Source organism: Heteronotia binoei, chromosome 1 (assembly GCF_032191835.1).
Source record: "Heteronotia binoei isolate CCM8104 ecotype False Entrance Well chromosome 1, APGP_CSIRO_Hbin_v1, whole genome shotgun sequence".
NCBI lineage: Eukaryota > Metazoa > Chordata > Lepidosauria > Squamata > Gekkonidae > Heteronotia > Heteronotia binoei.
The window spans coordinates 35,328,062-35,342,964 of record NC_083223.1 but is presented as its reverse complement, the minus strand read 5'-3'; positions in this window follow the sequence as shown (position 1 = coordinate 35,342,964).

Here is a 14,903-nt window from a genome sequence, read left to right as displayed (position 1 = left end):
TGTTAAATAACATCTGGGAGAGAACTGCTCCCTGAGGCACCCCACAATCTAGTGTGCGCTTCTGGGATCGCTCGCTCCCGATTGCCACCCTTTGTCCCCGACCCTTGAGGACGGAGGAGAGGCATTGTAAGGCCAACCCTAGGGATGTGCATTCGGTTCGGCCGAGCCGTATATACAGCCGAATCACCACTGATTCGGCTGTATTTGGAATCAGCTGTAGCCGATTCCCATTGCCGCCTATTATGCGGCAGACAAATACGGCTCGCCGTATGCTTCCAAATAGCTATTCGGAAGTATACGGCTGTCAAAGCAAAAGGCGGGAATGGCTTCTGCAGCCTCAAAGGAGCTGCTTTCCCGCTTTTAGTGGCCTCTTCCTGCCTCTTCCATAGCCTCCCTGGGATTAGGGAGGGGGGGAGGGGGAAGAGGAGCCCCAGCAACTAATCCAAAGCATGCATTTGCAAAATGCATTGCAAATGCATGCTTTTCAGGGCTTTTGTGTAGCTGATGGCCCAGCCATCAGCTACATTGTTGTTATTTTGATCTCTTGCTTAAGGAGTCTTCCTGCTGGACTCCTCCATTGCTGTGTTGGTGTGTGGCTTGGTGTGTGTGAGAGAGATTGTGCTGCTGCTGGTGGCTGGCCCTTGGCTTCAGCCTGCTGCTGCCTGCTGCTCTCTCACTCAGCCTTACTTCCCTGGACTCAGAGAAGACAAGGTAAGACAGTTTTGGGGTTCTTGTTTTAGTTTTTGTTGGTAAAAGGACTAGAGTCCCTTTACTTGTCCAGATTTGGGTGGGTGAGTGCTGGGTGGGTAGGGTAGCCTATTTGGGGTTGGGGTTAGGTTCTGCTGGGGGTGGGGGCCGGGGGTGGGGGGGTTGCTAATTTGCCCATATCTTAATTTAGTGAGAGGACTTTTAAAAGTGCAGTGTCCTTTTACTTCTCCTGATTTGGGTGGCTTGGATTTCTTGGGGTTAGGGTGGAGGGGGTTTTTTTTTTGGGGGGGGGGGCGGGAAAAGTTCCTGTATTGTTAAAAGTTGAGTTTTTTACTGTTTCAGTGTTTGATTTGTTGCTGCTGTGTTGTGTTGCTGCTGTGTTACTTTTCTCTTCAGGTTATTGGGGGGGGGGGGGGTGTTGTTGACTGATTTGGCCTGAGCTTTCTTGTTGGTGAAAAAGCCACTTTTTTAACACTTGGCCTTTTGTGATTCTGCTGGTTTTGTTTTGGTTTTTTTTTAATTACCTCTGGTTGGTGTGGGGGTTGGCGAGGGTGTGTGTGGGCTGGGTCACTTTCTTGTTTTTATAGAGTACATTGTGTGTTCTGTGGCAGGGAAGCTGGCACCTGGGTGAGAGACCCAGAACCAGCAGGTTTGTTGTGGTTGGCCAGCTCTCCCCGTGTTGTTTGGGGCAGGGCTGGAGAGCTGGCATCTGTAGATTGTGTGTTCTGTGGCAGGGAAGCTGGCACCTGGGTGAGAGACCCAGAAACAGCAGGCTTTTTGTTGTTGGCCAGCTCTCCCCGTGTTGTTTGGGGCAGGGCTGGAGAGCTGACATCTGGGTTTGCTTCAGCCAGGTCTGCAGAGCAGACCTTGAGCAGATTGTGTTTTGTGTGGCAGTGACGTTGGCAACTGGGTTTATATTGCTTCCAGGCCTGCAGGATTCATAGAGTAGATAGAGGGATGTAGTGCATTTGGGTCCTATAGAGATTCTCTGATGTGGTTAGGTTTGGCTTTGGGTGCCCCAGGAATTGGACCCCTTGGTCCAATTTTTTTTGGCCTTGAGGGTTTTGTGTGGGACAGTGCCCTGAAGCTTCACAGCAGTTTGGGGGGCTCTCCTCAAAACCCCCTGCTCCCCAGAGCCACTTTTCCCACGACAATTACAGTGAGGAAGTGGCTAATTGGGCTTTCCCCATCATTGTTAGCAATGGGCCTTTTGGGGAGCCCAAAGACAGGGACCCCCTCGCCCAATCTTTTTGGGACTTGGGGGGGTTGGAGGGGAGAGTCCGCTGCAGGTACCCTGAAAATTTGGGGGCTCTCCCTCAAACACCCTGCCCCCCAGTAGCCTCTAATTATGCCCTATGTTGCCATTGATTTCAATGGCCCATAGGGTATAATGATGGAATAGGGGCACCCTCTTTGGGTGCCCCTGGAATGGGATCCCCTGGCCCAACCTTTTTGGGACTTGGGGGGTTGGAGGGGAGAGTCCCCTGCAGGTCCCCTGAAAATTTGAGGGCTCTCCCTCAAACCCCCTCCCCTCCAGGCGGCTTCAATTATACCCTATTTGCCATTGATTTCAATGGCCCATAGGGTATAATAGGGCCGTATATTCGGAAATAGCCGCGCATTACCGTATATGCGGCTATTCCGAATACGGTATTCAGTAGTACACGGGGAATCCGAATTTTTTTTCTCTGTGTACTTCCGAATCCGTGTAATTCCGAATATTTTTTTTTTGCACATCCCTAGCCAACCCCCTAACCACTACACCAAACTGGCTCTCTAACAGGTTAGTGAGAGAAGATCTTCCCTTACAGAACCCATGGTTGAGTCTTCCTCAATAGCTTTTGTTCATCAATTTGCCTACTAATTCTCTCTTTAATAACAGTTTCTACCAGGGGTCATTTTGTAGAAAAATAGGTGGTGGAGCTCATCCAGGGATTGTTATGCAGCTTCACCTACTATTCAATGGACAAGGTGGGAAGGAGAAGGTGGAACTCTCAGAAAGGTTCAGGAGCTATGCTCCTGTGAGCTCCTGCTGAATCCCAAGGCCTGGTTTCCACCAACTTTCCCGGGATTATCAGACTGACCAGCCTGTAATTTTCTGGATCTCCTCTGGAACCCTTTTTAAAGATGGGGGTGACATTAGCTACCTTCCAGTTCTCAGGAATGGAGGCATATTTTAATGAAAAATTACATATTTTTGTCAGGAAATCCACAAGTTCACACTTGAGTTCTTTCAGAACTCTTGGATGTATGCCATCTGGACCTGGTGATTTATCAGTTTTTAGAATCATAGAGTTGGAAGGAACCTCTAGGGTCATCTAGTCCAACCCCCTGCACAATGCAAGAAACTCACAAACACCTCCCCCTAAATTCACAGGATCTTCATTGCTGTCAGATGGCCATCTAGCCTCTGTTTAAAAACTTACAAGGAAGGAGAGACCACCACCTCCCGAGGAAGCCTGTTCCACTGACAAATCGCTCTAACGGTCAGGAAGTTCTTCCTAATGTTGCACCAGAAACTCTTTTGATTCAATTTCAACCCATTGGTTCTGGTCCTACCTTCCAGGGCCACAGAAAACAATTCTACACCATCCTCTACATGACAGCCCTTCAAGTACTTGAAGATGGTGATCATATTGGACTTCCGGGGAGGAAAATGTCGAGCTGAGCTGCTTCTCATAATGGGAGCAGGCTGGAACTTCTTTTCAGGGTAGTGGAAGGCAATTTAATGCCTACTGCCTACTTTTCTTAGTCAGAGATTAGTCCAAGATATGCACAGGAAACTTTGAGGAGATTTACCTTGGGTAAAAGGGAGTCCTGGGGAGGGGTCTCTGGGAAGAGTTGCATTTTCATCATCTGCAGAAGTTTTCAGAGTCATTTATTTGACATAAGCTCGACAGGATCCTAACCTCTTGGTCATTGCTAAACATCTAAAGCTTTGCAAAACCATTGGGAACTTGGATAATTGGAAGAGAAGGTACAAATTACTATCTTTCATTCCGGAACTATTTACAGCTTAATGGAATAAATTTAAAAGGTGAGAAAGGAAAATCTAGAAAGTCTGGAAGAAGAGGGGAGGAAGAGGTGAAATTTGGACTTTATAAATATAAAAGACAGTGTTAAAAAGTGCTAAAAAGTGGAAAGGAATTTATTGTTTAGTCTACTTGCGGTTTTGAAAAAAGAGCACCATCGTCACAGACCTGCAGCACATTCAAGCAAGACAAGAAGTACGTCAAGTATCATGAGATCTCCTTACCAGTGTGAATGAGACTTCATGGCAACAAAAGCAGGAAGTAGCAGAAGGAAAACCTACTCTAGGAATTTACTACCATTGAGAAACATCGGCGGCCATTGCTGGGAGGTCAAAATACAAACAATATTTTTAAAGAATTCGGGACATTAAAAATTATTGGCATTAACTGAGAAGAGGGTAAGAAGTTAAATGCTATTGGTCATATTATTTATGTGGACCTTGGATGTTTTTAAAAGGGGAAAAAAATTGTAAGGAGCAGTAAAAAGTTGCGACCGCCATTTTGGAAATTTTAAAAACTTTAAAAATAAATATCTTGACTTTGGGAGCTCCGAGAATGGCGAAATTGGGCTTGTTATAAAGGGCAAGTCCTACTCTTTTGAATCTGATAGTTGAATTGGAAATTGGTAAGGTCCAAATTTTTGTTGTTTTTTAAATGTCTGAACACAAGCAACCCCATACAAGGGCTACTTCATTGGAAAAAATGCAGGACCAATTGGAGGCAATGGAGGCCAGAATGATGAAAGGGGTGAGAGAGAAGATAAATGAATTGGAAAAAAACATTATTGCAGAGATTAAAAAAGATATGGAAGATCTCAGAAAGGAAACTGAGGAAACATCTAAGAAAGTGCAGGAGGTAGAAGGCAGAATGAAAGTATATGATTCCACCTTGTTGAAAATGCAAGAAAAAGTGACAATCCATGACTGCAAATTGATGGAGACTCAGATACATCTGACAGGAGTACCTGAGAAGGAGTTTGGTGATTTAAAAGAATATATAATAAAAATAATTGCAGAATTTTTAGAGGAAGACCCTGAAGAGTCTAAAAACATGTATGACTATATGTGTAGAGTGAACTCACTTTATGCCAAGAAAAATAACTTACCAAGAGATGTTGTCATAAAATATATGACAAAGGAAATAGTGGGAAGAATCATGAGTAAAAACTTTGAAAAGACATTGATAGTGGGAGGCAGTAGAGTGAGAATCATGAAGGAGCTGCCAAGGCAAGTGATAAATGATAGAAGAACATATAAAAAGTTGACAGAAAAAAATGAGAGATAATGGAATGAGGTTCAGGTGGATAATACCTGAAGGCTTGAGCTTTGAACTCCAGGGGAAAAGAATTACAATTACAAATGCACAGGATATGCGTAGATTTTTTGAAGAAAATAAAGAATTTGCACCATGATGGATTACAAATTATTGGCTTGGAATGTAAATGGACTAAATTCATCACAAAAAAGAAGGGCAACATTTCATTGGATTAAGAAACAAAACTGTAATATAATTTGTTTGCAAAAAGTGCATATTAAAGAAAAGGATTATAAATTTTTATGGAACAAACAATTGGGAGTGGAATTTTTTTCATTGACTGAACAAAAGAAAAGGGGAGTTGTTTTTTATATTAAACAAGAATTGGAGCCAAAATTAGTATTTAAAAATAAAGATGGAAGATTTGTAGCAGTAGAGATAATATTAGATGGAGGGGAAAAGTTGTTATTGGGACTCTATGAGCCTAATGGTGCAAAGGATGTTTTTTTTAAAAGACATTATACAACAGCTTGATGAATTGACCTTTGACCAAGTTTTGATAATGGGAGATTTTAATGGAACAGTTAAGAACTCATTGGACAGGTCGGGAGGGGAAAAAATAGTAAAGAAGGAAAATTGCCAAAGTCTTTTTTTGAACTGGTTAAACAAGACAATTTGGAAGATATATGGAGGAAATTTAACCCTGAAGTTCGGGACTATACTTTCTTTTCTGCAAGACACAAAACTTTTTTCTAGAATTGACATGTTGTGGGGAACAAAAGATTTAGGTCTTAAAACAAGGAAAATAGAGATTTTACCTAAAATTGATGCTGATCATAACCCAATAATGTGGATTACAAAATTGTCCAAGAAGTTGAGAAGATGGAGATTGAAAGAAAATTTGCTACAGAATAAAGAAATAGTGACATACTTAGAAAATTAAACTAAATCTTTTTTCCAAGTCAATGACAAAGAGGATATTGACTTTCAGACAGTCTGGGATGCCTATAAAGCAGTAATGAGAGGAATGTTGACTACTTTGAATAATAAAGATAAGCGAGTAAAAGAAAAACAGTTGTTGGACATTCAAAATGAAATAAAGAAAAAGGAGGGAAGTTGAGAAAAAGGTCAGGGAAAAAGAAAATTTTAAGGGAAATTACAATATTACAAACTCAATTGAGACATTTGTTAAATAAAGAAGTGGAATGGAGTTTGAAAAGACTTCAGCAGAAATCCTTTGAGGGAGCAAATAAACCAGGAAAGTATTTGGCTTGGCAATTGAAGAAAATAGAATTATTAACAGAACTGTGGTAGATGGAAGAGAAGTGGTTACTCAAGAGGGAATAAAAAGAGAATTTTTTTAAGTACTATGCCAAATTGTTTAAAGGTGTTAAAATAAAGAAAGAGAAGATGGATGAGTATTTACAAAAGATAAAAATAGAGCCCTTAACTGAAAATATGCGAAAAGTTTTGAATGATCCAATTGAAAAAAATAGAAATTGAAGCAGCAATTAATGCAATGAAGAATGGAAAAGCACCTGGGACTGACGGATATACAGCTAAATATTTTAAAACTTTTAAAGATGAGTTATTACCAAAATTGCAGAAGTTGATGAATACAATAAGAATAAAAGGGAAAGTACCAAACACATGGAAATAAGCTGTTATTTTGTTGATACCTAAGGAAGATAGAGATGTCACGAACGTAAAAAATTATAGACCAATTTTGCTATTAAATAATGACTATAAAATATTTAGAAGAATCTTGGCAGAACGGCTTAAACAACATTATAAAGGAAGATCAAGCAGGGTTTCTTCCCAAAAGACAAATAAGAGACAATATTAGAACTGTTGTAAATATTGTAGAATATTATGAAAGACATCCAGAAAAAGAAGTAGCAGATGCAGAGAAAGCATTTGATAATTTAAATTGGGACTTTATGTTTGCAATAATGGAAAAAATGGAGCTGGGTGAAAATTTTATAAGAATGATAAAATCAATATATTCTGAACAAAGTGCAAGGTTGTGTATAAACACAGATCTTACAGAAGATATGAAAATTAGCAAAGGTACTAGACAAGGCTGTCTGCTTTCACCATTGTTGTTTATAATGACTCTTGAAATATTATTGATGCAAATCCAAGAAGAAAAAGAAATAGAAGGATTAAGAATAAAAGGATTTACTTACAAATATAGAGCTTTTGAACATATGAACATATTAAGCTGCCTTAATACTGAATCAGACCTTTGGTCCATCAAAGTCAGTATTGTCTTCTCAGACTGGAGATGCCAGAGATTGAACCTGGGACCTTCTGCTTCCCAAGCAAATGCTCTACCACTGAGCCACCATCCCTTTTGCTGATGATATAATGTTTATAAATGAAAACCCCATACAAGTTACACCTTTGTTGCTAGCTAAAATACAAGAGTATGGGGAGTTGGCGGGACTTTGTATTAATAGAGAAAAATCAAAAATTCTGTGTAAAATATGCGGATGAACAAGCAACAAGAATTACAGAGACTAACGGGTTGTGAAGTCACCTCTAAGGTAAAATACCTAGGGGTGGAGATAACAATGAAGAATATTGATCTGTTTAAAAATAATTATGAGAAGTTATGGTGTAAAATGGATGAAGACGTTAAAATGGAATAAGCTTAATTTGTCATTGTTAGGTAGAATAGCTGCAATCAAAATGAATATCTTACCAAGAATAATGTATTTGTTTCAAACTATTCCTATTGTGAAGGATGGCAAACAATTTGATAAACGGCAAAGGAAAATTTGTGTGGGCTGGGAACAAACCAAGGATTAAAATGAAAATTTTGACAGATGCAAAAGAGAGAGGTGGGTTTCAACTGCCGAATTTAAAATTATATCAGGAAGCAGTTTGTTTAGTGTGGATGAAAGAATGGATAACGTTGTTAAACAAAAAAACTTTTAGTGTTGGAAGGTCACGGAAATAAATTTGGCTGGCACGCATATTTGTATTATGGAAAAAAGATGGACGGTTTTTTTCTCTCACCATTATATAAGAAATAATTTGCTAAATACATGGATTAAATACAAGAAATATGGAGATGAGAGAAGACCGTTATGGATAGTGCCAGCTGAAGTAATAAAAATAACGGCTGAGATAGGCGAAGAAAAGTGGTTGTCATATAATCAATTATTAAAAATACAAAGTGGCAAAATAGAACTGAAAACTGCTGAAGAGTTGAATCATAAATATGATTGGTTTCAAATGCAACAAATAAAGAGCTTGGTGGAGAATGATATTAAAACTGAAGGAATAAAGAAAGAGCAAACAGAATTGGAAAAAGTTCTGCTTGGAGACAATGATAAATTAATTTCAAAAGTATATAAATTACTTCTACAATGGTCTACAGAAGATGAAGTAGTGAAATTGCAAATGATTAAATGGGCAATTAATGTAAATAAAGAAATACAGAAGGAAACTTGGGAATATTTGTGGAAGAACTCTATGAAACTTTCAACATGTCAAAGGATTAAAGAAAACTGTTTTAAGATGATGTATAGATGGTATATAACTCCTAAAAAATTGGCAAAGATGAATAATAAGATGCCAGACAGATGATGGAAATGTAAAAAGCATGAAGGTTCTTTCTACCATATGTGGTGGACTTGTGAAAGAGCTAAAATGTTTTGGCAGATGATTCAGCAAGAGATTTCTAAGATTTTGGGATATGAGTTTAACAAAGTTGCAGAGACTTTTCTGTTGGGACTACAAATGGAAAAATTTCCAAAAGAAGATAGAATTTTAATTTGGTACTTGCTCTCAGCCGCTAGGACATTGTATGCACAGTTGTGGAAGCAAGAAAAAATACCAGAGAAATGGGATTGGATTATAAAAGTTATGACATGGAGTGAAATGGACAATTTAACAAGAATATTAAGAGACTATGATTTAGAAGTTTTTAAGACGGAATGGAAAAAAGTTTAGAAGATATGTAGAAAAAGAGTGGAAAATAAAAGGACATTGGACAATCTTTGATAATGATTAAGTTTTAAAAAGAAGAAGAATATAATTTTTTGTTTTAATAGTTAAGGGTACCTTTAAATATTTGCATTTTAAGTAAATAACACGGCGGGGGTCAAGTAACGGGGGGAGGGGTGGGTAGAAAGTAATATATGGGGTAGATAAAAGAAGGGTTTTTTTAAAGATGTAAGATATAGATTTATTACCATATGTTACCAATAAAATTGTTTTAAACAAGAAGATGGTGATCATATTACCTCTCAGCCGCCTCCTCTCCAGGCTAAACATCCCCAGCTCCTTCAACCGTTCCTCATAGGACTTGGTCTCCAGACCCCTCACCATCTTCGTCGCCCTCCTCTGGACCCGTTCCAGCTTGTCTATATCCTTCTTAAAATGTGGTGCCCAAAACTGAACACAATACTTACCAGAGCAGAGTAAAGCGTGAGTAAAGTCATCACGTGATCTGGACACTACTTCTGTTGATACAGCCCAAAATTGCATTTGCTTTTTTAGCCACCACATCACACTGTTGACTCATGTTCAGCATATGATCCACTAAGACCCCTAGATCCTTTTCGCACATACTACTGCTAAGACAAATCTCCTCCATCCTATAACCATGCATTGGATTTTTCCTACCTAAATGCAGAACTTTACATTTATCCCTGTTAAAATTCATTTTATTAATTTTAGCCCAGTTTTCCAGCCTGTAAATTGTCTAACAGTCGTAGGACCTCCTTTCTCAATGAGAGAAGGTGTTTAGGCAGAGAAGTTGTGAATGGCCCAATGTCAGGCAGCAAACTTTCATGAGAGAGTGGGAATTTGAACCTGGGTTTCACAGATCCTAGTTCAGCTCTCTAACTGCTATACCACAATGGTTATCTCATTTGGGAGTACATTCATATGAAATATCTCCTACATCTGTTGGTGTGCCACCTCAGTGTCAATCTGTCATGGTTCAGTTCTGTGAATGGAAACTACTTCAGCAGAACATCTTGTCATGACCTAAAGCTACTGAATGATCAAATAACTCTTGAATGATTCAGTCCACAAATGAATGCCAGAGGAGAACTCTGTACAGCAGCACTTTTGTTGCTTAGGATGCCTCGTGGCCTTTGTTCTCTTGGTCTCACTATTACTCTACATCCATCCATTTGGTCTCTTCTCTAACCATAATTCCAAAGAAAATCATTACAACAATGCAATTAACAACTTATGCCTAAAAGGAAACCACACATCGTCATATTTGTATACTGTCCTTCTTCCTGAAAACAGCAGTCAGGATGGAGGAGTACTGTAGAAGTGTTATTGAATAGCTGACCACAGGACATTTTGAGAAACAGGTTGAGAGGTGTAACCCCCAGATGTATCAATTCAAGGCACTTTATGTCGTATCCAAACCACATTGTATAGTCTTACTCTTTAGCATCATGTGAGCATGGCATTAGCTTTACAGAAGCCCCCATGCAGTGGTAGAATTCAGAGAGGTCCTTGGGGGTCACATTATCTTCTTTTTGTATTAGGTTCTTGTGTTGCATTAGTAGAAAACAAGTGTATAGAAAAAAATCACATTCAGATTCATTTTATGTTACTCAAAAGAAACCAGCGTTGCCAACTCTGAAGTTGGAAATTCCTGCGAATTTGGGGATGGAGCCTGTGGAGAGGGGAAGGAGCTCAGCAGGGATGTGGTGGCATGGAGTCCACCTTCTGAAACTGCCATTTTCTCTAGGGGATCTGATTTCTGTAATTTGGAGATCAGTTCCTAGAGATCTCCTGCCTCCATCAAGAGGTTGAAAAGCCTAAAAAGAAATCCACACAAACACCATCAAATAACTACAAAATTGTTGGCACTGCACATATTTCGAGTTCTTCTTTCGTGCTTTGAGGCACACTGTACTATCCTGGATTATGGTAGATAGATAGCAGTGGCCTCATACAATCTGCGAGACCCTCACTTATTTCTATTTGAACACCACCTCTGATCTCCAGGTTACAGCATTTTTATTCATGTAATTTATTAAAATCATGTGCTTGCAGTCTGCAACGTAGCTGCTAGGCTGCAAAGGCACGAGTTTGCTTCCCTGGATGGGAAGAGTCAGGGGGCGCCCGTTTGGGCACGCAGACTGGGAGGCGTGGTCTGACTGAATAACGGCCAGATTTGCGCTCTCCTCAGTCTGTGTCATCTGGAGAATGATCAGCCCCTCCCGCCCGCCCTGTATGTTATGTGGGCACTTTGCTGGTTGCCTCTTTGGAGGAACCGGGTAGGAATTTTTTACACCCTGGCTGATTGGCGGTGGCCGGGGTGTGTTTTTCGCCTACCCTACATAGCATTGCAGTGGATTGAGGATTTGGCTATTGGGAGGTGCTGTTGAATAGGCGGTCACTTTAGTGGCAGGTTTTTGGGGTTTAGGGCACTATGCGTCCAGGGGAGAACTGTGAAGTAGGGATGTGCAAAAAAAAAAAAAATTCGGAATTACACAGATTCGGAAGTACACGGGAAAAAAAATTCGGATTCCCCGTGTATTCGGAATACCCGCGTATACGGTAATGTGCGGCTATTTCCGAATATACGGCCCTATTATACCCTATGGGCCATTGAAATCAATGGCAAATAGGGTATATTTGAAGCCGCCTGGAGGGGTGGGTTGAGGGAGAGCCCCCAAATTTTCAGGGGACCTGCAGGGGACTCTCCCCTCCAACCCCCCCAAGTCCCAAAAAGATTGGGCCAGGGGATCCCATTCCAGGGGCACCCAAAGAGGGTGCCCCTATTCCATCATTATACCCTATGGGCCATTGAAATCAATGGCAACATAGGGTATAATTGAAGCCGCCTGGAGGGGAGGGGGTTTGAGGGAGAGCCCCCAAATTTGCAGGGGACCTGCAGGGGACTCTCCCCTCCAACCCCCCCAAGTCCCAAAAAGATTGGGCTCCCCAAAAGGTCTATTGCCAACAATGATGGGGAAAGCCCAATTAGCCACTTCCTCCACTACAATTGCTGTGGGGAAAGTGGCTCTGGCCAGAGGGGGGTTTGAGGGAGAGGCCCCAAAACTGCAGGGGAGCTTCAGGGGACTCCCCAGCATGCAACCCCCCTGGCCCCAAAAGACAGTACCCATCTGTGGGCACCCCAAAAGGAACACTGCTCCCAATGGTGAGAAAAAACCAATTAGAGCCACTTCCTCACTGCAATTGTCGTGGGAAAAGTGGCTCTGGGGAGCAGGAGGTTTTGAGGAGAGCCCCCCAAACTGCTGTGCAGCTTCAGGGCACTGTCCCACACAAAACCCACAAGGCCAAAAAAAAAAAAAATTGGACCAGGGGGTCCAATTCCTGGGGCACCCAAAGCCAAACCTAACTTCACACCAGAGAATCTCTATAGGCCCCAAATGCACTACATCCCTCTAATCTATGAACCCTGCAGGCCTGGCACCAATATAAACCCAGTTGCCAATGTCACTGCCACACAAAACACAATCTGCTCAAGGTCTGCTCTGCAGACCTGGCTGCAGCAAACCCAGATGCCAGCTCTCCAGCCCTGCCCCAAACAACAAGGGGAGAGCTGGCCAACCATAAAAAGCCTGCTGGTTCCGGGTCTCTCACCCAGGTGCCAGCTTCCCTGCCACAGAACACACAATCTACAGATGCCAGCTCTCCAGCCCTGCCCCAAACAACATGGGGAGAGCTGGCCAACCACAAAAAGCCTGCTGCCTCTGGGTCTCTCACCCAGGTGACAGCTTCCCTGTCCCAAACAACACAACTCTAGTCTCAAACAAGAGAAGTGGTGGACCACCACACCTAGCTCTACATCATTCTGCAACACAAAGCAAGAAGCATTTTGACTTACCTTGAGTGATGGATGGTTGGCTGGTCCCGGCTCTTTCGCGTTACCCAGGGTGCACCACGAGGAGGCGAGCCAGAATTACACCCCAAATGAGGAAGATCACTGGGAGGGCCTCAGATTATGTGAGAGGAAGGCAACCATTCCTTCTCTCTCAGCTCAGCAGTAACACACCAGCATCACTTTCCCATTAGAGGGACCTCAGCATTGGTATGGCTGCTGGCTGCCTGTCATCATCACTGGCACCTCCCTCTTTCTTCCTCCTGCCCCTGAAAAAAAACTGGGTGGGTTATGCCTGTGGGTGCTGTCGGTTACAGTTGGGGGCTGCAATAGCCCTTTCAGTATTATTAGGCATGTGTGGGTGGAGGACTGGAGAAATTTGGATCGCTTTGCAGTTTTTAAACCAGCATTCACTTTTGGTTTGGGGAGGGATGGGGGGGGGGATGCACTGCCAATCAATTTGTGAGTGAGTTTTTGGGCTGTCTTTGGACTCTAGTCAGTTTTTATTGGAGGAGCGTTTTACAACCATCTTCCAAGCGCGGGCCAAGAGAGGATGCAGGCACAAGTAGGTGCTCACTTCATTCAATCTCAAAGTCCATGTCTGGGGAGCCGAACAGAGGCAAGTTGACCTTCAGGAAGATCAACTGCTGAACTGTCCAGGGTTGCAGGCGATTGCGATGTGGGCAGACAATGTCGCCCATATGTGAAAAGACGCGCTCGCTCTGCACGCTCGTCGGTGGGCAGGAGAGGAACGCCTTGGCCACGGCGGAGAGGGCCGGCCAGACCCCCTCCTTCGTGACCCAGTAGTCCAAAGGAGATGCTTCCTGTGGCTCGAGGGGCTCAAAAAGATAGTCCCTCACCATCGCAGCACCCGTCTCCGCTCTCGGTGCCCTACCGCTCCTAGAGGGGCCAACGACCCGCCCGATGAATGTCACCTCAGCACTCCTCGTGGCGCGAGTCTGGTGGGAAATACTGCCTAGCTGGGGAGGCTGGGGATGAACAACAGCAGGGGAAGTCACACTCGCAGATGAGCTGCTTCCACCCCCCTCCTCCTCCTCAACTATCGACACTGGGCCCCCCCTGACTCTGGAACGCTCGACCTTCTGGGAGAGCTCGTCTCGCCAGCGATCAAGCTCGTTGGCCCGCTCGGCGACTGTGCCCTTAAGGCGCGGGTCTAACATGGCTGCCATCATGTAGACCTTATCCTGGGTGAAAGTCTGAAAGCGGGCCTCTAGCCCAACCTGCAGCCTAACAACCAGGGCGCGCACCGCTGGAAGAATGTCTGCACGGCCTTGAGCTGGCGCTAGAAACGAGGCCAGGTCCTCATGGGCCATCTGGACCATGGGGACGACCAGTGCGATGCTCGCCGTGTCAGACGAGAGCATTTCTGTGTAGGTCTTGAAGGGCCCAAGAACCTCCACAGTCTGAGAAATGACCACCCAATCCTCTTGGGTGAGACGGTTCTCATCCCGAAAGACCCTCGTCTCAGAGACAAAGGCATCCAGGGCTGCTCTCTGCTCCACCATGCGCTCCAGCATGGCGCAGGTGGAGTTCCAGCGTGTGCTGACGTCACCAAACAGGCTGTGCCATGGCACGCCTGTCTGTGTCTGTTTCTCACGCAGCCGATACGAGTCCGTATTGCTGCGTGAGAAGTGACCTGTGATGTACCGACATTTCTGGAGCAGAAGTTGGTACTCATGGGTCGCGGCTTGATACAGACGATCATTGCTTTTCGTCTGCCCCAACGCATCCTTGACCACGAGGTGGAGAAGGTGGGCCATGCAAGGAAGGCGTTTTAGGCCTGCACGCTGGGCAGCCGCCTTGATGTTTGAACCACCATCAGTCACCACGAAGCCCTTGGCGACGTTCCCCCCACTGCCTACCCAGCCCTCTAACTGCTGTGAGAGGATGGCTCTGAGAGTGTCCGCTGTGTGCGGCGCGTCGACTGCTTCGGCGTGCAGCAAGGCACAGCGATAGCCGGCCCGGCGGCCCTGACCCTGCCTGTCACTACTGCCACCCCCACCCCGCACCTCACTGGGTTGCCACCAATGCGCAGTCAGGGAGAGATACCCCTCGAA